Genomic DNA, 26346 nt, shown 5'->3' with positions numbered 1-26346 from the left:
GCCCAGCACTCAAGGAGCCTATGTGTAGATGGAACAGATCTGGGCTTCCCTTTGGCTCTGCTCATAATCGTTTGTTTCCAGACTGTGTGCCAGAGCTGGTGTGAGTCTTGACACCGTGGTGAAACCACACTTGCCTGCCTCCTCTAAATTATGCCAGCTTTCTTGAGTCCTTAGTTCCTCTCAGATTCACAGATCAATGGCCAGTGTGTGTTATAACAGCAGCACAGGGCAGTAGTGCCAGCTTTCCGCTCCCAGTGGCAATATTCAGCTATGTCCAGGGTTTTCCTGGCTGTTTCAAATATCTATTGCTGCATTAGAAACTACCCTAAAACAGAGTGACTAAAAAATATTTTATTATTATTACCATATCTATGATTCTGTGGGTCAGGAATTCAGGGCACAGGAGGGATGATGCATCTGTGCTCCATGTTGCTTGGAGATTCATCTGTGATGCTTCAGATATTAGGAGGCTGGAACAGCTGAAGGTGGAGGGGGATAGTTGGTTTTCTTACATGGTGGTTCAGGGCTCTACAAGTTAGTGTTTCAAGATACAGGAAATGGAAGCTGCCAGTCTTTTGCAGTCTGGGCCTGAAAGCTGGCACTACTTTCATTATATTCAATTGGTTATGAATCGCAGCACAAGCCCAGACTTGAGGATTGAATGCTGGGGGGAGTTGGTTCAGTGGGGTCTCTTTGGAGATCTTTCTGACCAGTATTGATTGGTATAGAATTTCTCTGTAAGTGCGACTTAGTATCAATACATATATATGTACACATAATTGATTTTTTATCAATTCATGATTAATAGATTTATTAGATAATCTTATAAAGTTAACTAAAGCCAACATCTGTTTAAGCTTTAAATTAATAAGATGGATATCCACAAGTTATCCAAGGAAACTTACCTCATTGGTTTGTGGGCCCACCTCCCTAGTCTGAAAGGGAATGGAGGGGAGAAAGGCCCTGATATTTATTGAGCACTTCCAATTTATCCTGTGATTTTTATGTTATCCTGTTTAATACACAATTATATGAGGTTTCTTATATTTATAGATAAGAAAAACAGGTAGGTGTTTACAAAAATGACCACAAATTCTTCTCTTACCATGAAGTGGGAGGTTCTGTTTCTCCAGCCTTTAGATTTGTGCTGGCCTTGTGCCCTACTTTGCCCAAGTGATAATGGGGAGGTTCTGAGCTTGGGCTACAAGAGGTTTCTGCACACATCTGTTCTCATTCTTTGAACCTTGTCACCACCATGGCAACAAGTCCAGGTAAAGACACCACAAAAAAAGAGAACTATAGGCCAATATCTGTGATGAATACAGATGCAGAAATCCTCAACAAAATGTTAGTAAACCAAATCGAACAATATATTCAAAAAAGCATACACCATGAACTAGTGGAATTTATATCTGGGATGCAAAGGTGTTTTAATATTTGCAAAATGATCAACATGATATGTCACATAAATAAGAGAAAGGATAAAAACCGTATGATCATTTTAGTAGATGCAGAGAAAGCATTTGTCAAAGTACAACATCCATTCTTGGTAAAAACCCTCTGCTAAGGAGGTCTAGAGGGAACACATCTCAACATAATAAAGGTCCTATATGAAAAACCCACAGTGAACATCATACTCAGTGGTGAAAAACGAAAACTTTTCTTTCATGGTCAGGAAAGAGATAAGTCGACTCTCATCACTTTTATTCAACATAGTATTGGAAGTCCTAGCCACAGCAATTAGACAACATAAAGAAATAAAAGGCATCCAGATTGGTAAGGAAGAAATAAAGCTGTATTTGCAGATGACATGATACTATATATAGAAAACCCTAAAGACTGCACCAAAAACTACTAGAACTGATAAAGTCAGTCACAGGATACAAAATCAATGTACAGAAATCTGTTGCACTCCTATATACTAATAATGAAGCAGCAGAAAGAAATTAAGAAACATTCCCATTTACAACTGTATCTCAAACAGTGAAATATTGAGGAATAAACTTAACCAAAGAGGTGAAAGACCTGTACTCTGAAAATTATAAAACTCTGGTGAAAGAAATTCAAAACAATGCAAAGAAATGGAAAGACATTCCATGCTAATGGGTTGGAAGAACAAATATTGTTAAAATGTCTACACATTATTCAATGCAATCTACACATTTAGTTCAATCCCTATCGAAATACCAACAGCATTTTTCAAAGAGCTAGAACAAATAATCCTAAAATTTGTGTGGAATCGCAAAAGACCCTGAATAGTCAAAGCAATCTTGAAAAAGCAAAGCAAAGCTGGAGGCCTCACAATTCTGGAATTCAAGTTATATTACAAAGCTGTAGTTATTCAAACAGTATGGTACTGGAACAAAATGACACATAGATTTATAGAACAAAATAGAAAACCCATAAACAAACCCATAATTATATGGCCAGTTAATCTTAGACAAAGCAGGAAAGAATATCCAATGGGAAAAGGACAGTCTCTTCATCAAGTGGTGTTGGGAAAACTGGACAGCAACAGGCAATAGAAAGAAACGGGACCCCTTTTTATACCACACACAAAAATAAACTCAAAATGGATTAATATGAGACCTGAAACCATAAAAATCCTGCTAGAGAAAGGCAGTAACCTCTTTGAAATTGGCCATAGCAACTTTTTTTCTAGATATGTCTCCTGAGGCAAGGGAAATGAAAGCAAAAATAAACTATTGGGCTACATCAAAATAAAAAGCTTCTGCACAGTGAAGGAAATAAGCAACATAGCTAAAAGGCAGCCTACAGAATGGAAGAAGATATTTGCAAATGACATATCCAATAAAGGCTTAGTATCCAAAATGTATAAAGAATTTATACAACTCAACACCCCAAACCCAAATAATCCAATTAAAAATGGACAAAAGACATAAACTTTTCTCCAAAGAAGACATCCAGGTCCAACAGACATGAAAAGATGTTCATCATCACTTACCATCAGGGAAATACAAATCAAAACTATAAGAGATATCACCTCACACCTGTCAGAATGGCTAAAAACAACAAGAAACTATTGTTGACAAGAATGTGGAGAAAAAGGAACCCTCTTGCACAGTTGGTAGATACACAAACCAGTACAGCCACAATGGAAAACAGTATGCAGGTTTCTCAAACAGTTAAAAATAGAATAGCTCTATGATCCAGTAATCACACTACTGGGCGTTTACCCCCAAAATACAAAAAGTCTAATTCAAAGGGATACATGAACCCCCTATGTTTATAGCAGCGTTGTTTACAATAGCCAAGATATGAAACAAGCCCGTGTTTATCAATTGATGAATCAATAAAGAAGAGGTGGTTGATACACACACACACACACACACACACACACACACACACACGAATATTATTTAGTTATAAAAAGCATGAAATCTTGCCATTTGCAATGACATGGATGTAGCTAGCAAGTATAAGTGTTAAGCCAAATAAGTCAGAGAAAGACAACCACCGTGTGATTTCACTCATGTGGAATTTAAGAAACAAAACAAATGAGCAAGGGAAAAAAGAGAGGGGGAGGCAAACCAAGGAACAGACTCCTATATAGAGAACAAACTGATGGTTACCAGAGGGAAGTGGGTGGGGATGGGTTACATAGATGATGGTGATTAAGGAGTGCACTTGTGGTGATGAGCACAGGGTGATGTATGGAAATGCAGTATCACTATATTGTACACCTGAAACTAATATTACACCATCTGTTAACTAACTGGAATTTAAATAAAAACTTAAAAAACTATATCCATGTGTTCACCACGAACAACCACTGAAAACTTATAATAATGACAACTACTCATAAGAGTGGAGAGTGCCAGTAAGCCTGTGTCATATGTATTTGAGCTGGGCACCTGTGTGTGGTTGTGCACTTGCTTGTATTATTTTCCACAAGATGATTTTGGCAGCTCTGGATTTTAAAATGATCTAGGCAAAATGTGGCTTCTAGATTAATGACACATTTACAGAAGTTCAGGTTTAGTAGCAGATGGGTAGATCATGTTTGATTGTCTATTTGTAGCTTAATTACGAGCTCCTTAAATTTAGGAAGAGCGTCTGTGACTTCAGGCTCTGACATGAAGCAAATGACAGCTAAATCAAATGGGAAAGGTAGAGTGATTGAGCCACTGAATATTTTTTGAGTAGCTAGCTCATCCAGATAGTTCTTGACTCATCATCTATCTGGAACCACCACAACAGATTTGGGCAGTTGGACTGATTTGCAAACCAGTAGGCTACCTCTTTAGACTACAAGACTATAGTGGTGACATGCTGGCCTGTTTGACACCCATTTACTGCCCATGAATTAATTAACAGAGCAGAGCTGGACTGTTTGCTCACCCCCAGGGAGAGAACAGGTGGTGACCATTCCTGCTTCATTGAGTTAGCACTGATGGCAGAGGACAACCTGATTGAGGCTGATGGTTTTATTTTGGTTGATAATTTGTCTATTTTTAAAATCTGTGAAGGTAGATAAAGGATTTTTTTCTTTCTGCTTCTATATCAATGCATAGGAAATGTGATAGAAGCCCATAATTAAAAAAAATGCTGGTACTAGGTAGCTTTTTAATTTGTGAAAGAGAAGTAGGATTCATGTTCGCAGTCAAACCCCTTTTTGCCTTTTCAGGGTAGCAGATCCACCCTAGAACTGGAACCACCTAGTAGTTTTCAAGTTTTAGCATTATCAAAAATTGGATCACACTAAAAAAAATGTAGGGAGTGGAAGAACTGGGGACATGATTATTTAGATAATAACAATAGTAATTACAGCATTGTAATTGTGTAATTCTTTATGGTTTTAGAAGTGCTTACCTATAGATTATGCCATTTGCCTGTTTCCCTGTGAAATAAACAGGACAGGCATTTCCCCCATTTTAAGTTGAGAGGACACTGAGGTTATATGACCTCGGCTGGTTGGTTTCCAGGACACAGACTGAGGTAGAACTTAGTGTGCAGAATGTTTATGAAGGAGAGTCCTTGGGATTAATACCTGTGGAAGAGAGGGAAGGAAGCAGGACTGGGCAGAGGGAAACACTGATGTGTGATCCAGGCCCAAAGATAGCCTATGCCCCAGGTAGATCTTTTTAGCTAAGATGGCTTTACAGAGTTGTCCTGAGTTGGGTTGAGATGGCCAGATGATGAATTTCATTGGATGTGGTCATTCTGGGAAGGGAGATGACCTTGGGCAAGACAGTACTCGGCCACTAAGGCAATCCCTACAGTCTGACAGCTAAAGGCTCTCTGCCACAGCACTCTCAGCACCAGGAGAATTCCTCATTGGAAGGAGATTTGGGCAATCTATTCCTCATGCTGACTGAATCAGGCTTTCCCTTTCATTGTGGGACTGGCTTTTCCAGGATTCCAGTGGATCTCTTGCTGGGGGAAACTTGGAAGAGGAAGATTAGTGGGATGAAAGTATAACTTCATTGCTGATGCTGGGCTGAGGGCCACAGTTACTACTGATGTCCTTCCCCAGTATCCATTCTAGATTCCCCCTGCATTCAACTAGCACCTCTGTTGGTCTTAGTGGCTTACCTGGTGTCAGGACTCTGGCTCGTATTACCCAGAAGTCAGCACCCTGATCACCATGTTCTTCTAAGGTCCAGGTTGCTACACTTGTTCTAATTACAATAAAAATTGGGCAAGAGGGTACCTAAAGGCACCCTTATGGATCACTTGGACATCAAAGTTATTCCTTTCTATTTCTCTTGTGTATCAGCAACCCTATTCTCTTCTTGGTGACCAGGGGAAATTGCTCCTGATTAGAATGGTTACTCTTTTTCATGCTTGCTGGTCCCTTGGCATGAGGAGCCTGAAGTGCCCAGGAGGAGTCATTGCTTATAATTCAGTGAGGTTGTTTGTGTATCCTTTGTCAGACATGATCTCTGTTTAGGAGAATTTCTAAACTTGTACAACCTATATCTGTGGGAGAAAAACACAAATTTGTCAAGTAGATAACTGAGAGTGATGGGAAATGGGGTCACTCCAGCTTCCAGCCCTTGGTGCCTAGAGTCATATATTTTTCCTTTTGGAGACACAACACCATAGAAAATTCTTTGATTCAACATGTATACTGCATCCTGGAGGATGGTGTCCCACCCTTATAAAATACTGCATCCCAAAGCATTGTTTCATCTATGCCTTTAATAATCCACTCCAATACTTTATTAGACTGGCAGCTTCTGGTTACAGTGGTATAACCACTGGACCAATGGATACCATGGTCATGGATCCATTTTCACATCCTATAAAGACTGTTCCCTGGTCTTTTACAATGAAATCCAGGATCCTGTTCTTGTAAAATAGATACTGTGTACCTCCTCAGAGTGGTGCTGCTGGCTGAGACCCTCTGGGCAAGAAAGCTCAGAATGAAACTCTTACCCTTCTAGGATAGAAAGGATTCATTGTTGTCAACTTGCCACTCATATTGGTCTCTGTTTCTGGCAGGTTGGATATTTGCCAGTGGCTGCAGCTAGATTGGCCTTGGTTGGGCTGTTGGGCTCATGCTGTTGACCCAGGCATAGTCTCTATCCCTGCTGCCTAGTTTCTTTCCTACACCTATCATGTCAGCACTGGGGTAGCTGATTACAGAGGTTCATTGGTGCCAACTGGTTATTTGTTTTTGTACTTGGTTGTTTAGTGCTCTCTGCGGGGGGGCATATGGAAATGAAGATTATACTTCATACCCCTTCCATATGTCCATCCACATGCCCCTACCCAAGACATCCTTGTCCCTGATTTTCCAATGTTTCTCCTTCCAGTCTTCTGACAACCCAAGCCAGTTTCCACTATCCATAACTCCACATATATTTTAATCTTGGGCCCTTTTTCTTCAGCAGAAGACCAGGAAAAGTGGAAGAAAGTGAAAGATCAGGTAAACTATTCAGGTTCTTCCCATTGGGAGAATTTTCTCTTAACTCTGTTTTTCAAGTGTACTCTTGAATGAAGCTGATGAAAAGCTGCTATCTATGGGGTTGGAGGCAATTTCAGAAGCTTCCATTTGACATTCTCTGTTATGGTAGTGTTTACTTCATTCTCCAAGGACTTAATGTGGATGTTGTGTACCTACTAAGTATGTTTATTTTAATTGTATATTCAGGGATTTGGAAAATGATTACCAGGTGGGTCTCTGGACCCTGCTGATATACTGTGAGCAGAATCTTGGCCAGGTCTGAGACAGGCTATGGTGATGCTTCAGGACTCCAGGTATCAATCAATTCAGACCATGGATCTAGTGGTTCTGAAAAATGTTTACACCTAGTCAGCTGGGAAGATGGTGGAGTAAGAGGACCCTAAGCCTGCCTTGTTCCACAAATACAACTGGAAAACACCCATATCAGTGTAAATAACCCAGGAAATGACCCAAAGCCTAGAAGAACAAATTCCATAACTAAAGGCAGTGAAGAGCTTATATCAATGAAGGTAGGAATGGCAAAGAGGTGGTCTGGGAGAGAAACAACCATGGCTGTCCCCAGTAAGGAGAGAGCCAGTGGTCTGGAGAAGAGCAGAAAACAGACTTTCACACTGGGGAATCCCATGAATGGGGAAGATGAATCACTGTAATATTTGCCTTTGAAAGTGAGAGGGGCTGAATTTTGTGAGTTCTTGAAACCAGTAGGGCTTAAAGCCTGGATTTTTAAAAATCAGGAAGCTCGGCTTTGGGAGAGCTCAGAGGGCATTAGAAAATGGAGTATTTTCCCTTAAAGAGGCAGCATGATAAACAACCCCTGCAGACACAGGGTAGACCCAGCAATTTGAAAAATGCTGGGAGCAGATGGGAGGGAGGGTGATTTTCCAATCTTAGAGCATGGCCCAGAGAGATAGGGATCATAGGGAGACCCCTTCAGGAACAAAGAAACTGGCAGGTACCTTTTCCCTTTCCTGTCTTCCAACATAAACAATGGCTACTTGTGGCAACCAGTGCAGCACCCATACTCCTTACCTAACTTGCTTGAACCAAGAACCCCTGCCCACCCCCCCCCCCCCGCCCCGTGATTGGGAGTATCTGCCATTCCCAGTCATAAGTCCCACCACTGTGGGCCCCTTCCCCAGAAGACCTGTGTAAGCCCTGCCAACACCACATCTCCTGACCTGTGTGTTTTGTGGGATCTGAGTTCTGGCAGCAGCGGGGGAAAATGTCATTTTGCACGCAGATCACTACACACCTTGCTGTCCACAATAGGCAAAGAGAGCCATTGCAAACAACTGGACTGAGATAAAAAGAGGCAAAGACTCAACATCAGAGCACACACAGCACACATGGGAGATACTTCCTGAAGTGTCATACCTTGGGGAACAGGGAACTCTGTACTCCAGGGCAATGAAGGATCTCTTTTTCATAAGGCTATTATTGTTAAAAACAAAAGAAGTAGCTGATTTCCTAACACACAGAAACAGTTACAGAAAGTCAGACAAAATGAGACAGAGAAACATCTCCCAAATGAAAGATCAGGACCATACCACAGCAAGAGACCAAAGTAAAACAGGTATAAGTAATATGCCTGATAGAGAATTTAACTAATTATCATAAAGATACTCACTGGACTAGAGAAAAAAAGTGGAGGGCATCAGTGAGACCCGTAACACAGAGATAAGAAATAACCAATCAGAGATGAAGAACACAATGAATAAAATTAAAAATACTCTTGTGGAATAAACAGCAGGCTAGATAAAGCAGGACAACGAATTAATGACCTGGACGACAGAGTAATGAAAAGTAACCAAACTGAGTAAAGAAGAAGAATGAACATTATGCAAATTGAGAATAGTCTTAGGGACAGGAAACCATCAAAACCCTAGAGGAGAAAGCAGGAAAAAACCTCTTTGACTTCAGCCACAGCAATTTCTTACTCAACACATCTCCAATGGCAAGGGAATTAAAAACAAAAATGAACTATTGGGACCTCATCAAGATAAAAAGCTTCTGCATTGCAAAGGAAACAATCAACAAACCTAAAAGGCAACTGACAGAATGAGAAAAGATATTTGCAAGTGACATATCGGATAAAAGGCTAGTATGTAAAATCTATAAAGAACTCACCAAACTCCACACCCAAAAACCAAATAAACCAGTGAAGAAATGGGCAGAAGACATGAATAGACACTTTTCCAAAGAAGACATCCAGATGGCCAACAGACACATGAAACGATGCTCAACGTCACTCATCATCAGGGAAATACAGATCAGAACCACACCGAGATACTACCTCATTCCTGTCAGAGTGGCTAAAATGAACAAATCAGGAGACTAGAGATGCTGGCAAGGATGTGGAGAAATGGGAACCCTCTTGCACTGTTGGTGGGAATGCAAACTAGTGCAGCTGCTCTGGAAAACAGTGTGGAGGCTCCTCAAAAAGTTAAAAATAGAACTACCCTATAACCCAGCAATAGCACTGCTAGGAATTTACCCAAGGGATACAGGAGTGCTGATGCATAGGGGCACATGTACCCCAATGTTTATAGCAGCACTTTCAACAATAGCCAAATTATGGAAAGAGCCTAAATGTCCATCCATCAACTGATGAATGGGTAAAGAAGATGTGGTTTATGTATACAATGGAATACTAGTTGGCAATGAGAAAGAATGAAATCTGGCCACTTGTAGTAATGTGGATGGAACTGGAAGGTATTATGCTGAGTGAAATAAGTCAGTCAGAGAAAGACAGATACCATATGTTTTCACTCATATATGGATCTTGAGAAACTTAACAGAAGACCATGGGGGAGGGGGAGGGGAAAAAGTTACAAACAGAGAGGGAGGGAGGCAAACCATAAGAGCCTCAAATACAGAGAACAAACTGAAGGTTGATGGTGGGTGGGGGAGAGGGGAAAGTGGGTGATGGGCATTGAGGAGGGCATTTGTTGGGATGAGCACTGGGTGTTGTATGGAAACTAATTTGACAATAAATTATATTAAAATACATAAAAAGAGAACAGTCTTAGGGAACTCAGTGACTTCATCAGACATATAGGGATGCTTGCATTATAGGGATCTCAGAAGAAGGAGAGCAAGATAAGGAGGCAGAAAATTTATTTGAAGAAATAATTGCTGAGAACTATCCTAATCTGTAGAAGGAAACAGACATCCAGATCTTGGAGGGATAGAGATCCCCCCAAATTCAACACAAGGAGGTCCACACCAAGACACATAGTAATTAAAATGGCAAAAAGTAGTGATAAAGAAATAATTTTAAAAGCAGGAAGAGAAAAGAAGACAGTTACATACAAGGGAAAACCCATAAGGCTATCAGGGGAATTTTCAGCAGAAACTTTGCAGGCCAGAAGGGAGTGCCATGATATATTCAAAGTACTGAAAGGGAAAAATCTGCAGCCAAGAATACTCTATATAACAAGACTATCATACAGAATAGAAGGAGAGATAAAGAGTTTCTCACACAAACAAAAACTAAAAAAGTTAATGACCATTAAACCAGATTTATAAGGATATTAAGGGGGACCCTTTGAGTGGAACCATAAGTGAGAGTATGAAAAGTAAAACACAAAATCAGTAAAAATAAATATTTCTGTAAAAATCAGTCAAGAGACTCATAAAATGAAGGTAAAATATGATACCATATATCTAAAACTTGGGAGGGAGAGAAGTAAAGAATGGATTTAAACTTAAGTAACCATTAACTTAATATAGACTCCTATCATGTAGAAGATATTATGTACAACCCTAATGGTAACCATAAATCAAAGACTAGTAATAGATATGGAAAGAATAAAGAGAAAGGAATCCAAGTATATCACTAAAGAAATCCAATAAACCATGAAAGAGAGCACAAGAGGAAGGATCAGAGAAAATTTTTAGAAACAACCACAAAACAAGTAACAAAATGGAAATAAATACGTATCTACCATAAGTACTTTGAATATAAATGGACTGAATGCTCCAATCACAAGACATAGAGTGACAGAGTAGATAAAAAAAAATAAGACCCATGTATATGCTGCCTAAAAGAGACTCATTTTAGACCTAAAGACACCTGGAGATAGAAAGTGAAGGGATGGAGAACCATTTATCATGCAAATAGATGCCAAAGAAAGCTGAGGTAGCAATACTTATATCAGACAAATAGACTTTAAAACAGAGTGTAACATGGGGCGCCTGGGTGGCGCAGTCGGTTAAGCGTCCGACTTCAGCCAGGTCACGATCTCGCGGTCCGTGAGTTCGAGCCCCGCGTCAGGCTCTGGGCTGATGGCTCAGAGCCTGGAGCCTGTTTCCGATTCTGTGTCTCCCTCTCTCTCTGCCCCTCCCCCGTTCATGCTCTGTCTCTCTCTGTCCCAAAAATAAATAAACGTTGAAAAAAAAAATTTAAAAAACAAACAAAAAAAACCAGAGTGTAACAAGAGACAAAGAAGGATACTATATAATAATAAAGAACAATCCAACAAGAGGATATAAAAATTGTAAATATTTATGCACCCAACATGGAGGCACCCAAATATATAAAGCAGCTGTTAACAAACATAAAAGAACTAATTGATAATAATACAGTAATAGTAGGGGACTTTGACATCCCATATCAATGGAGAGATCATTCAAACAGAATATCAACAAGGAAACAGTGGCTTTGAATGACACATTGGACTAGATGTATTTAACAGATATATTCAGAACAGTCCATCATAAAACAGCAGAATACACATTCTTTTCAAGTGCACATGGAACATTGTCCACAATAGATCACATGTTAGGCCACAAAGCAAGTCTCAGCAAGTTCAGAAAAACTAAGGTTGTACCATGCATCTTTTCTGACCACAATGTTATGAAACTAGAAATTAAGAAACAAGAAAATAAGAAACAGTCTGGAAAGACAATAAATACATGAAGGTTAAATAACATGCTATTAAACAATGAATGGGTCACCCAAGAAATCAAAGAAGAAATAAAAAGTTATATGAAAACAAATGAAAATTAAAACACAATGGTCCAAAATCTCTGGGATGCAACAAAAGTGGTCCTAGGAGGGAAGTATATAGCAATACAGATCTATCTGAAGAAGCAACAAAAATCCCAACCTAACATTACATCTAAAGGAGCTAGATAAAAGAAGAACAAACAAAATGTAACACAGCAAAAGGAAGAAAAATAAAAAAGATTAGAGCAGACATAAATGATGTAGAAACTAAAAAAAATAATAGAACAGATCAATGAAACCAGGAACTGGTTCTTTGAAGAGGTCAACAAAATTTCTAAACCTCTAACAATCCTCATTAAAAAAAGAGAGAGGACCCAAATAAACAAAATTACTAAGAGAGAGAGGAGAAACAACAACCAATACCACAGAAATACCAACAATTGTAACAGAATGTTATGAAAACCTACATACCAGCAAATTGGACAACGAAGAAATGGATAAATTTCTAGAAACATAGAAATTACCAAAGCTAAAGCAGGAAGAAATAGAAAATATGAATAGACCAGTCACCAGCAAAGAAATTGAATCAGTAATCACAAAACTGCCAACAAATAAAAGTCCAGTACCAGATTGCTTCACAGGCTAATTCTACTAAACATTTAAGTTAGACTTAATATCTATCCTTCTCAAACTATTCCACAAAATACCAGACGAAGAAAAACTTTTCAAATTCATTCTGGAAGACCAGTATCGCCCTGATACCAAAACCAGATAAAGGCATCACAAAAAAAGAGAACTATAGGCCAGTATCTCTCCTGAATATAGATGCAAAATCCCTCAAAGTGTTAGCAAACCAAATCTAACAATACATTAAAAAAAATCATGCACTATGGTTAAGTGGGATTCATTCCCGAGATGCAAAGGTGTTTTAATATTTGCAAAATGATTAATATGATACATCAATAAAAGAAAGCATAAAAACCATATGATCATTTCAAAAGATGCAGAAAAAAGCATTTGGCAAAATACAACATCCATTCTTGATAAAAACCCTCTGCCAAGGAGGTCTAGAGAGAACATATCTCAACATAATAAAGGCCTTATATGAAAAACCCACAGTGAACATCATACTCAGTGGTGAAAAACTGAAAACTTTTAAGGTCAGGAAAGAGACAAGGAAATCGACTGTCACTGCTTTTATTCATGATAGTATTGGAAGTCCTAGCCACGGCAATTAGACAACATAAAGAAATAAAAGGCATCCAGATTGGTAAGGAAGAAGTATATAGAAAACTCTAAAGATTCCACTAAAAACTACTGGAACTGAGAAATAAAGTCACAGGATACAAAATCAATGTACAGAAATCTGTTGCATTCCTATACATAATAATGAAGCAGCAGAAAGAGAAATTAAGAAAACAATCCCATTTACAATTGTACTCCAAACAGTAAAATATCTAGGAATAAACTTAACCAAAGAGGTGAAAGACCTGTACTCTGAAAATTATAAAACTCTTATGAAAGAAATTCAAAACAATGCAAAGAAATGGAAAGACATTCCACGCTCATGGGTTGGAAGAACAAATATTGTTAAAATGTCTATATACTACTCAAAGCAATCTACACACTTAATTCAATCCCTATCGAAATACCAACACCATTTTTCACAGAACTGGAACAAATAATCCTAAAATTTGTATGGAACCACAAAAGACCCTGAATAGCCAAAGCAATCTTGAAAAAGAAATACAAAACTGGAGGTATCACAATTCCAGATTTCAAGTTATATTACAAAGTGGTAGTAATTAAAATGGTATGGTACTGGCATGAAAATAGATACATAGATCAATAAAACAGAATCAAAAACCCAGAAACAAACCCACAATTATATGCTCAGTTAATCTTAGACAAAGAAAGAATGAGTATACATTGGGAAAAAGATAATCTCTTAATCAAATGGTGTTGGGAAGACTGGACAGTTATATGCAAAAGAATGAAACTGGACCACTTTCTTCTACCGTACACAAAAATAAACTCAAAATGGATTAAAGACCTAAATGTGAGATGTGAAACCATAAAAATCTTTGAATAGAGCACAGGCAGTAATTTCTCTGATATCAGCTATAACAACATTTTTCTAAATATGTATCCTGAGGCAACGGAAATAAAAGCAAAATAAACTTTTTGGAGTACATCAAAATAAAATTTCTGCATAGCAAAGGAAACAACAAAACTAAAAGGCAATCTACTGAATGGGAGCAGATATTTACAAATGAGGTATCCAATAAAGGAGTCGTATCCAAAATATATAAAGAACTGATGCAACTCAATCCCCAAAAAACAAACAATCCAATTTAAAAATGGGAAAAAGAGATGAACAGACATTTCTCCAAAGAAGACGTACAGATGGCCAACAGACACATGAAAAGATCCTCAACATCATTCATCATCAGGGAAATGCAAATCAGAACTATAATGCGATATCACCTCACGCCTGTCAGAATGGATAATATAAAAAATACAAGAAACAACAAACATTGATGAGGCTGTGGAGAAAAAGGCACCCTCATGCACTGTTGATGGGATGCAAATTGGTACAGCCATTGTGCAAAACTCTATGGAGTTTTCTTAAAAAATCAAAAATAGAACTGCCCTATGATCTAGTAATCATGCTACTGGGTGTTTACCCCATAAATACAAAAAACACTAATTCAGAGGGATACATGTACCCCTATGTTTATAGCAACATTATTTACAATAGCCAAATTATGGATTTAGCACAAGTGTCCATTGATAGATGAATGGATAAAGAAGTAGTGGCATATATGTAATGAAATATTACTCATCCATAAAAAAGAATGAAATCTTGACATTTGCAACTACATGGGTAGAGCTAGTGAGTACAATAGTAAGCGAAATAAGTCAGTCAGAGAAAGACTGGTATCATATGATCTCACTCATATGTGGAATTTAAGAAACAAAATAAACAGGCAAAGGAAAAAAGGACGGGGCAGGGAGGCAAACCAAGAAACAGACTCTTAACTATAGAGAACAAGCCGTTAGTTACCAGAGGGGAGGGATGAGAGAAATAGGGGATGGGGATTAAAGAGTACACTTATGCTGAAAAAAATGACTGAAAAAAAAAGATATATGTACCCCTATGTTCATTAAAACATTATTTACAATTGCTGAGGTATGGAAGCAACATTAAGTGTCTATTAACAGATGAATGGATAAAGAAGTTGTGGTATATATACACAATGTAATATAGTTCAGATGTAAGAAGAATGAAATCTTGCCATTTGCAACAACATGGATGGACCTAGAGAGTATTCTGCTAAGTAAAATAAGTCAGAACAAATACCACATGATTTCACTTATATGTAGAATTTGCAAAACTCAACAAACAAAACAAAACAGAGAACAAACTGGTAGTTGCCATAGGTCAGGTGGGTATGGGGATAGGTGAAAGGATTAAGAGGTACAAACTTCAGGGCGCCGGGGTGGCTTAGTTGGTTAAGTGCCAACTCTTGATTTTGGCTCAGGTCATGATCCCAGAGTTGTGGGATTGAGCCCCGCCTCAGGCTCCATGCCTTACATGGAGCCTACTTAAAATTCTTCTTCTCTCTCCCTCTGTCCCTCTCCCACCTCTCTCTCAGAAGGAAAAAAAAAAAAAGAAGAGGTACAAACTTCTAGTTATAAATGAATCACAGGAATGAAAATACAGCATAGGGAATATAGTCAATAATTTTGTAACAACATTGTATGATCACAGATGGTGATCTGTGGTGAGCATTTCATAATGTATACAAATGTCAGATCACTATGTTGTATACTCAAAACCAATATAACACTGTATGTCAACTATACTTCCATTAAACATAACTAATATTTTTTAAAAAACACTTGGACCTTTTCCCAGTGCACAGTTACCTAAGTAAATAACCATAGGTTCCTTGGGGGAAGGACCTGGGCAATAATTTCTGTGTTTACTTGGCTGTGGTGTTAGAGAGTGTTGGAGACTTTTCCCTCTTTCTCAGTCAATGGGTTCCATGTATGAAAACTTGTTCATGTCTGAAAACTTTGTAAGGGATCCCTACTTTTTTTTTTAATGTATGAAATTTATTGTCAAATTGGTTTCCATACAACACCCAGTGCTCATCCCAAAAGATGCCCTCTTCAATACCCATCACCTCCCCTCCCCTCCCTCCCATCCCCCATCAACCCTCAGTTCTCAGTTTTTAAGAGTCTCTTATGCTTTGGCTCTCTCCCACTCTAACCTCTTTTTTTTTTTTTTCCTTCCCTTCCCCCATTGGTTTCTGTTAAGTTTCTCAGGATCCACATAAGAGTGAAAACACATGGTATCTGTCTTTCTCTGTAAGGCTTATTTCACTTAGCATAACACTCTCCAGTTCCATCCATGTTGCTACAAAGGGCCATATTTCATTCTTTCTCATTGCCACGTAGTACTCCATTGTGTATATAAACCACAATTTCTTTATCCATTCATCAGTTGATGGACATTTAGGCTCTTTCCATAATTTGGCTATTGTTGAGAGTGCTGCTATAAACATTGGGGTACAAGTGCCCCTATGCATCAGTACTCCTGTAAGGGATCCCTACTTTTTATTAGAGACATTGCTGATAATCCCTGCTTGATTTATTTTGATGGTTCAAACTGAGTAGTATGACTCTGAGTAGTTCTGACTGCTCATCTCTTTGGCCCCTAAGACATTGCATTCTATTAAACATCTCAGGGGCGCCTGGGTGGCGCAGTCGGTTAAGCGTCCGACTTCAGCCAGGTCACGATCTCGCGGTCCGTGAGTTCGAGCCCCGCGTCGGGCTCTGGGCTGATGGCTCAGAGCCTGGAGCCTGCTTCCAATTCTGTGTCTCCCTCTCTCTCTGCCCCTCCCCCGTTCATGCTCTGTCTCTCTCTGTCCCAAAAATAAATAAAAAAACGTTGAAAAAAAATTTTAACATCTTAGTAACTCTCTGTGTCTCAGGTCGCTCATTATGACAGTTGCTGCCACCTGAATTTTGACAGTTCTGTACTGCTAAGTGGCCTCTATTACTTGGAGATCCCATCTTCCACCTTGTGAGTAATGAGCCTCCCTGTGGAATGGCCTCTCCTACTATCTAATCCTGGTCTATAGAGGAGAGAGGTTGATGACCTTCCCACCAGTTTGTTCCTTGTGGTCTTAGCAAATGGAATATCCTCTAGGCTTTCCTGGGGAATATACTCATCTGGTGGGTTTTCAGGCCTTAAATAGAACATCCACTTCAGTGTGTCCCTTCTCTCAGCCTTTTAAGCCATTTTCCACCACTGTAACCAGTTCTGGCACTTCTAATTTATCATGAGTCATGGCTTTCACTATGCTTCTTGGAGCTTGCTAGTAGCAAGTTCACACTATCTCCTGGGGTTTTTGCTAAGGGGTTAGATACTGTTTCCTAGAAGAATGTGCCCAAAATGATAATTTCTCTTTTATCTAATTCTTGACCAAGTACCCTCAGAATACAATTCCACATGTATTATTGCTGGTCCAGGCTGGCTAGATATTGAGGCAGCTTTGGGGTATAATGTCTCTCCTGAGGGGGATATGTGGTATCCTGGAGGGAAGAGGCCCCTGCATCATCTTTAAGCCAGGCTGAGAGGAGTGTTAGTTTGACAGGAAGAAACAGGACACTTCTGTAGCCTTCAGAGGGTTCTGGGGATTCTGATTTGGGAATTCAGGAATTTTTTGTGGGCATAAACCCAGATATTTCATCTATTCAGAATCCGGTCTTTCCCAACCAGGGACCTGACCTTGGCATAGCAGACCTGGCTTAGATGGGAGTTTAACATTCTTTGGAGCTCAGCTATGTTGACAGTGAAGTCCTGAATCTTGTTCCTTAGCTTTCTCTGCCCTCTCTGCTGAGGAGAAGCCTCTTCTTGTTACCAAGGAGGCTCTCACACGCAGCTTTTAACTGGCAATCTTTCAACTACTCGTTATCTACCTCCCTACCCCTGTCACCTCTTCTGTAATATCGAACATAGCAATAACCAGCTAATACCATTATCCTATAGCTGCTCCTTCCTTTCTATATATCTCAGATACCAGCTAGTGCATTCCCTTCTATTAGTATAGCATCCCAATTTGACCAATGCTGGGAGCTTTAAAAATGGAATTGATATTCTATTACAGGGGCTATGTGTGCTTCACTTACCATGGGAAAAAGGGTCTTTATTACTCTGGTAGAGAGTGATCCATGATCCAGCTACAAACCCCATCTTAGCCACTTTTCTTTTCTGGATCATTCATGGAACCAAGTGTTTAGATTGAGTCCCAGAGAGAACATTCTGAAATGGAGTTTCACCTGCAAGATATTTATGGAAAAGTGCTCTCGAGATCAATACCTTTATACTCCTTCATTGATCAGTCATTGGTTATTGGCTTTCTTGGAAGGGATGTGACCTTAGGTGAGGCAGCTCTTCCCCTGAAGCTATCTTTATTGTCTTCAGGGCTTTCTTTGAGCTTTCTGTGCCTTTCCAGTGTGGAGCCCCTAGGGCCGGTACTTCAATTGTGACGAATACATCCAAATGAGTGACATCCAAACATGATGTGCAGCTGACCTTGGAGCCATTACTTCCTTCCGTGATACTGCTGGAGAAAACTGACCAAAACAGTCTTGGGAATTGCCTATTGCAATTCTGCAGAGGGTCAGTTTGAAACACGTAGGCCTGTCATTACTTTATTGTTGTACATTATATTCAAACTAAAACATAACTTTATTTAGTAGTCCATTTAACTAAAGGAAAAACGTATAAAGCATTTTAATGTGTGGAATATTGATAAGAATGTCCTGACTAAGCATATTAAAAGTTGAAGCACATACTGAGAATTTTTCCCCTATTAAATCCATAAATAGCAACCATTTGACATACAGACGCTAAGTCAGTAATTATAAGGCAAAATCACTTTTGATCTTTTTCTTTATGTGGCTGATTTATTCTCCTACATTGTCAGATGAAGAATTCTACCTTAAAATATTCTTTTTTTTTTCTTTTCAACATTTCCCTCTTCTTTATTCTCCTTGACAGGAAGATGACAGTAGCTCTATTGAATGGCAACAAGCTGGGATATGCTATTAAATTTTAATCACTTTCCTGCCTATGAAGTTGATAATTGGAGACCATTTAATAGAGCCGGCTGCTTTGTTGGCTCTCTGCAAATCCCAGCCATTTGTAAAAGGCAAAGAGCCCAGTTATCACTATAACCCAAGCTCATCTGGAGCATGGATTTTATGCCAAATGCCCCGGTACCTAAATGCCATGAGCCTGAGGACCTCTCTTGGGCTTATACTAGTTTTTCTTTCTTTTCTTTCCCCTTAACCAATGGAACAGTTGTGATGTAATGTCATGTAGAAACTGGCAGGCCAGCCTTACTTATCAGAGACCAAGTGACTGATCTCCCTTGCTTTCTTTCCTCTTTCTTCTCAAATGGACACAAAAGCTGCCTCTAACTTCTTTTCACGTTGCTTCCAATAGCACGTGGATATGACAACTAACTGCAAACACTCTCTCATCTGGTCCAGTCCAGACCTGCTTTCATTTTATCTGTGAATTAGTGTCTCCTGTGGTCTTGTGACTCTCTAGCCAACTGTCATCTACACTTCTTACTCCTTTTCATCCCATCTCTGTAGAGCCAGGCTCCTTTTTTCAAAGAGGATGATTCTTCCTTCTGTTCCATGAACCATTCTTGACCTTCATTATAAGAAATTTCCAAGTGTGTTAAAGGAATTGTGTTGCTGAAATGTGCCTTAGAAACCTCATAGCTCAGAGTTTCTGATTCTGTACTTTAAAGTTTTAGCCCACACAGTCAGCATCTCTGCATTAGTGGGGGCACTCATTCACTTATTCTTCCCTCATCTGTCCATTCATTATATGTTTAATGTCTTCTTGGTGCTCTGCTAGTATTAAGAAAATAGTTGAGAATAAAAATGGGTGTGATTATTGTCCTTGAAGAGCTTATAATCTGGTGAGGAGACAGACATCACATAAGTCATTGCATGAAAAATTGATTACACGTGGGATCATTGCTATGAAGGAAGTGTGCAGAATGAGAGTATGGAACAGGGAGACCTTGCCATGTACCAGGCACTATTCCATACCATTATAGGCATGAAGTTATTTACACTCACAGCCATCCCATCATCCTTGTTTTATATAGGGGGAAACAAGCATAGAAGTAACCATCCAGAGTTACACAGTCTGAAGGTAGCCATTCACACTCATAGTGTATGAGAATTCCCTTTGTTCCACATCCTCACCAGTACTTTGTCATATCAGATCAAAAAATTCTTTTTAATGTTTGGTTTTGAGAGAGAGAGAGAGAGAGAGAGAGAGAGAGAGAGAGAGAGAGAGCACGCACGAGCAGGGGAGGAACAGAGAGACAGATCTGAAGCAGGCTCCAGGCTCCGAGCTGTCAGCAAATAACCCAATTCAGGGCTTGAACCACAAACCGTGAGATCATGACCTGAGCTGAAGTCAGATGCTTAACCTACTGAGCCACCCAGGTGTCTCTGTCATATCAGATTTTTAACTTTTGACAGTTTAATAGGTATTAAATTATATCCTGGTATGGTTCTAGAGAGAAAGTGTAATTGTGGTAAACTTTGAATCAGTGACAAACATTTACATGGCCATAGTAATGAACTATGAAAACTGATTTAACTGATATTGTGAGAATGTAGACTTTGGAGGATGTGGGGAAGGGACATGTGCATTTGTATGTGTGTATATGTGTGAGCATGTTTGTGAGCATAGCTGAGGTGATGATGATGTATATAAGGTAGCTAGTTCCTAGTTTTCCATAGAAAGAAGTCAGTGTGATAATACTGAAAATTGAAATATCAGGTACTAGTAGTAAACTTGTATTATTTTATTTTATTTTTTTATTTTTTATTTTTTTTTTGAGACAGAGAGAGACAGAGCATGAACAGGGGAGGGGCAGAAAGAGAGGGAGACACAGAATTGGAAGCAGGCTCCAGGCTCTGAGCCATCAGCCCAGAGCCCGATGCGGGGCTCGAACTCACGGACCGCGAGATCGTGACCTGAGCTGAAGTCGGACGCTCAACCGACTGAGCCACCCAGGCGCACCTAAACTTGTGTTATTTTAAAATATGGAGGAAAATACCAGAAAAAAAAATGAGGGGCGCCTGGGTGGCTCACTCGGTTGAGCGTCCGACTTCAGCTCAGGTCACGATCTCGCGGTCCGTGAGTTCGAGCCCCGCATCGGGCTCTGGGCTGATGGCTCAGAGCCTGGAGCCTGCTTCCAATTCTGTGTCTCCCTCTCTTTCTGCCCCTCCCCTGTTCATGCTCTGTCTCTCTCTGTCTCAAAAAAAAAATAAATGTTAAAAAAAAAATTAAAAAAAAAAGAAAAAAAAATGAATGTGAGAATATTTGCTTCTAGGGAGTAGGACTTGAGAAAAGGATGAATGGATCAGGGGACTGCTGTTTCTTTTTGCAAGTTTTGTCATTCTGTTTGTTTCCTCTCAACTCCATGAGTACCCAGGGTCACTGGGGACCCCCCCAGCAGCACAGCCCACAGCAGCCTGGGAGCCTCCAGGCCCCCTTACTGCCAGCACACCCTCACTGGGAGAATGGGAAGCAGCAGCAGTTTCCTCACCTGGGAGCTTGGGGTTGCTGCCACTTGCCATCACCATTAGAACCCAAAAGCAGTGGATTCCCCTGGCCTCTTCAAGCTGGATGGTCCATAATGAGATACTGTGCTGGGCTCCTCATCTGTGTGGGTTTTTTTTTTTTTCAACGTTTATTTATTTTTGGGACAGAGAGAGACAGAGCATGAATGGGGGAGGGGCAGAGAGAGAGGGAGACACAGAATCGGAAACAGGCTCCAGGCTCTGAGCCATCAGCCCAGAGCCTGATGCGGGGCTCGAACTCCTGGACCGCGAGATCGTGACCTGGCTGAAGTCCGACGCTTAACCGACTGCGCCACCCAGGCGCCCCCTGTGTGGGTTTTAATGTTCAGCATCACCTAGTGCAGAGTATGATGGTGGAGAATAAAGCTCTCAGTCAGTTCTTTGGGACTTCCTCTTTTCTCTCCCTTCATCCCTCCCTCCTTTTCTCCTTTCCCTCCTTCTTTTCCTGCATTAGATTACAGAAAGGCATAGCAGAAGGGGAGAAGGAGGAAGAAGTAGAAACATTGCTGTTTGCCATCATTTGGAAGAAAGAGATGTTCTGCAAAGCCTCGATTAAGAAGAGCAAACATTTTGCTGGTTCCCTGGTGGAAACGCCCCAGGCATCAGAGAACAGATGCACTAGGTTTTGTAGGAGAGGAGAGCACTCTGCCTTCTTCTTGCTGTCTCTCCCTGCTCTGTGTGTGTGTTAAGAATTTGGTTCAGCACAAGTATGGGAGGAAGCCCAGAAAAATCTTGGAAGCCCAAAGGATATGCTTTTGAACTGGCAGGAAAATGCTTTTAGAGAATGGGAGTTTCCAAAGCCTTAATGAAGTTTCATTGTTCTCTTCTTTGACCTAAAAGGTTTTCACTAAATTAGCCTGCTTCTAATGGATAAGAATTTTAATAGATATGAAACTTCTACTTATAGCATTGGTACTTTACCACTTCAAATTATGCCTTCTGTGCCCTTTCAGGGTCTCTGTTCCTAGTTATTCCCTCCTTTACCTGATTCTATCCATTCATTAAAAAAAAATCTAATGAGCATCTTCTGCATACCTGGCATGTTCCAAGCACCAGGGATGCCCTGGGCCATAAGAAGATAAGGTCTTTGCCCCCGTGTATCTTCCCTTCCAGTAGAGGAAGACAGATGGTAAATAATTAAAAATGAACAAACATTGGTGAACACCATGAGAGCTGGGTGTCAGTTTTCGCTCATAGTTGTATCCTCAGTTCCTGGCACAGGACTTGGCAAATGGTAGCTGCTCAAATATTTGTGAAATTAATAAACAAATGAGCAGGTGATAAGACAGTGTTGGAAGACAATGAACATTTCTCAATGAAGATATGGAGAGAAAGGATGTTGGCTGGAACAATGGCAGGTTTTATGTTTCTTTTCAATGTCATGGACAAGGGGTTCCTGAGGATGGTTATAGTCTCAGGGAAGAAAACCCCTAAGGAGGACTGATGAAGATGGTGGGGCCAGAGAGTAACTGATAGAAGGAGGTCCTAGGAGGGCCATCGGGGAGGATGAGCAGGTGTGGGAGAGGAGGAAGGGAAAGGGGGAGAAGGGACAGAACGAGCATGTGGTGCAGTCTTCTAAGTACCAGAGAGTATGCTAGGTGTTTAGGAGTATGTGTACCTGGAGCCATCACAGTAGCCATTTGGGATAGATATTATTATACTTCTTAGTTTACATGTGAGTGCCTGAGAGCTGAGAGGTGGAATCACTACCTGAAGTTCCCAAGTGAGTAAGGGGTAGCACAGATGGATTTGTGCTGGAAGGTGTACTTTTAGCATTAAGCTGTGCTGTAGACAGGCTGGAGTTCCAGGCCGTGATGAAGAGTTAGCATAGGCGAGGGGTCCGGTGGTGGACTTTCAAGGTTATTTTCATGCTTAACTGAAACCGGCAGTTTTAGAAAGTGAGATCACTGGACTGCAATACATAGCTCCGTTAAAACCAGGACAGAGGTTTACAGGTTATCATGTTTGTGAGCAAGGAAGGCAACTTCTTTCTTTTGAAAAGAAAGCTGTTATAATTCTGTGTATATTGTCAAAGTATTAGTAATTTGGGGAAATTTTTTTGTTCTTTTGTATCAGGAGGTGGGTTAATTGGGCTTAATAAAAAGTCTGAAAATGTGGTCTGTGTAGGACTGCAGAGCTCTGACCCTGAAGGCAGAAGGCCTTGGTTTAAATTATGGCTCTGGTACTTCCTAGACAATTTGTTTAATCTCTCTGAGCCTCAGTTTCTTCATGTATAAAATGACAGTAATATTGCCTCGGGAGAGGTTGTGAGGACTAAATGTGATGGTGCAAATCTACACTCCTAATACAGGGAAAAGGATTTGACAATGGGACTGAGAATTAGCTTTACTTTGTTATCATTCCCATTATTTTCTTTTAAGCGTGTCTTAGGCACCATAGGTTGCTGTAATAGAATACCATAGACTGAGTGTTTATAAACAATAGAAGTTTGTTTCTGAGGCCCAGAAGCCCAGTGTTGGCAGATTCACTTCTCCAGTGGGGACTCTGTTCCTGGATTGCAGATGGCTGCCTGTGTCTTCACCTGACAGAGAGAATGAGAGAGAGGGAGAGAGGGAGAGAGAAAGAGAGAAAGAGGAGGCAAGCTTTTCTGGTGTTTCTTTTTATAAGAGCACTAATCCTATCAAGGGCCCCCTGCCCATGATCTCATCTAAATCTAAATACCTCCCAAAGGTCTTACCATCAAATACCATTACATTGGGGGTTAGGGCTTGAACATATGAATTTTGGGGAACACAGTTCAGTCCATAACAAAGCATAAGTGCATTGTGAGAAATGGTGAATCTGAGATTCTGAAATACACAGTATGAGAATGAAATAATGAAGTTGTGTGAGGCTTTTTTTTTTTTTTTTTTTAATTTTTTGCTGTTGTTTGGTTCATTTGTGAGAGCTGTTTCTGAAAAAAACCCTAGGGTGAAATTATATTGAGGTCATTATTCTGAGGCTGACACAAACACTTTATCTGGCAAATAAACCATGGGTTACAGATGTCAGGAAGCATGGGGAAAATCCTTTTCTTCTCATTTCATGAATTTAGTTGCCTGATTTTATCTTCTTTGTAGTGATTGGCTTAAAAGTAGAATTTATTGAATTGGAAATCCTGGACTGTTACACCCAGCTTTAGACCAGAAGAAGTTCATTTACTATTGTCTTTTCCCTGAATTGCTGCTTGTGCAATGAGAAATGCTTTGTACTTAAGTACTTTCCCCCAACGCTACCAATATATCAAATGAATGCACACAACTTTTCCCTTTAAAATTAGAAAGTTAAAGAGAGGGAGGGAGGCAAACTATAAGAGACTCTTAAGGACAGTGAACAAACTGAGGGTTGATAGGGGGTGGGGGAGAGGGGAAAGTGGGCGATGGGCATGGAGGAGGGAACTTGTTGGGATGAGCACTGGGTGTTGTATGGAAACCAATTTGACAATAAATTATATTTTAAGAAAAAAGAAAATTAGAAAGCTCAGGGATTTGTATATGAAGTCTTATCTTTATTTTCCTTATTCCTGATACGTATAAGTGTGTGTTTCACATTTTGATGACAGTCACAACAATATGCACTGAGACAGTTCCTGGCTCAGTGAATTCATGGGTAATTTATTTTTCTTCTCTGCAGTAGCCTGTGCAGTAGGATCTCATATTTCCTCATTAATTTAACAATATTTGTTGAGTATCTGTTATCTATCAGGCATTATTTCAACTTTCGGGGAGGCGATGTGGCAGTCAATGAAACAAAATCCTGCCCTCATGGAATTTATCTGGTTGATGGCCGTGATGTTTTGCTTAAAATGGGCTCATTTTCTACCTTTTGTGGATGAAACATTGGTTGCATTTCCACTCAGTGAATGTTAAAACTCTTTTATTTTAATTACTTTGCACAAAAGCATGTAAATCAAGTTACTAAGACAGGACTCGATTTAGAGAACATCTTTACATTTGTCACTAAAGTGAAATTGTAGGGTATGTAAAATTAGGAGACATAAGGAGACATAAAAATATCTTGACTGGCATTGTTAGAGTGAGTAACTGTATCAGGCTGCTATAATAGAGTACCATAGACTAGGTAGCTTATAAACAATAGACTTATTTCTCACAGTTCTGGAGTCTGGAAGTCCAAGATTGGGCTGTCAACAGATTTGATGTCTGGTGACAGCCTGCTTCCTGGTTCATAGATGACTGTCATTTTGCTGTGTTCTCACGTTGTGGGAGAAACTCTTATCTCTTCAGCCCTCTATAAGGGCACTAATTCCATTCATGAGAGATTTACCCTGATGTCCTAATTATCTCTCAAACAAACCCATCTGCAAATACTATCACATTGGGGATCTAAGCTTCAACATGTGAATGTTAGGGAAATGCAAACATTCAGTCCATTGCAGTAACCAAATACTTAAATAATATTTTAATATTTTATTGTCATAGACCTTGTGCTTTGTTCTTTCCCCCCAAGTTAGAAAACATTGTATAAAGTATCCTCATATTATTTCATCTCCTTAGCTGGAATGTTAATGTTTTATTTCATACATGTGATGCTTTAATAGGCTGAATGTATTTCAGATCATTATTAACAGCATTATACTGGTTTGAGACAAATGTGGTGAGCTAGGGCAGTGAGATTTGTAAGTGATAGAAAAATAAATCTGTGCACATCATGTATTTTTAATAAATAATAACATTGTCTTCTGAAGGTAATTGGTCACCTGTTATTCCTCTTTCCCCTTTTTCTTATTGACTGAATTATAGTT

The 26346-nt window shown here is 39.7% G+C and overlaps 1 long non-coding RNA gene across 4 annotated transcripts in view; it reads left to right on the top strand.

Moving 5' to 3' along the window:
* Window positions 1-26346, top strand: part of LOC109501512 — a 308946-nt gene that overhangs the window by 12950 nt on the left and 269650 nt on the right. The gene's annotated exons all lie outside the window — the stretch shown is intronic.

Source organism: Felis catus, chromosome B4 (assembly GCF_018350175.1).
Source record: "Felis catus isolate Fca126 chromosome B4, F.catus_Fca126_mat1.0, whole genome shotgun sequence".
NCBI classification, from domain to species: Eukaryota; Metazoa; Chordata; class Mammalia; order Carnivora; family Felidae; genus Felis; species Felis catus.
This window is presented reverse-complemented; position numbering and strand designations above follow the sequence as displayed.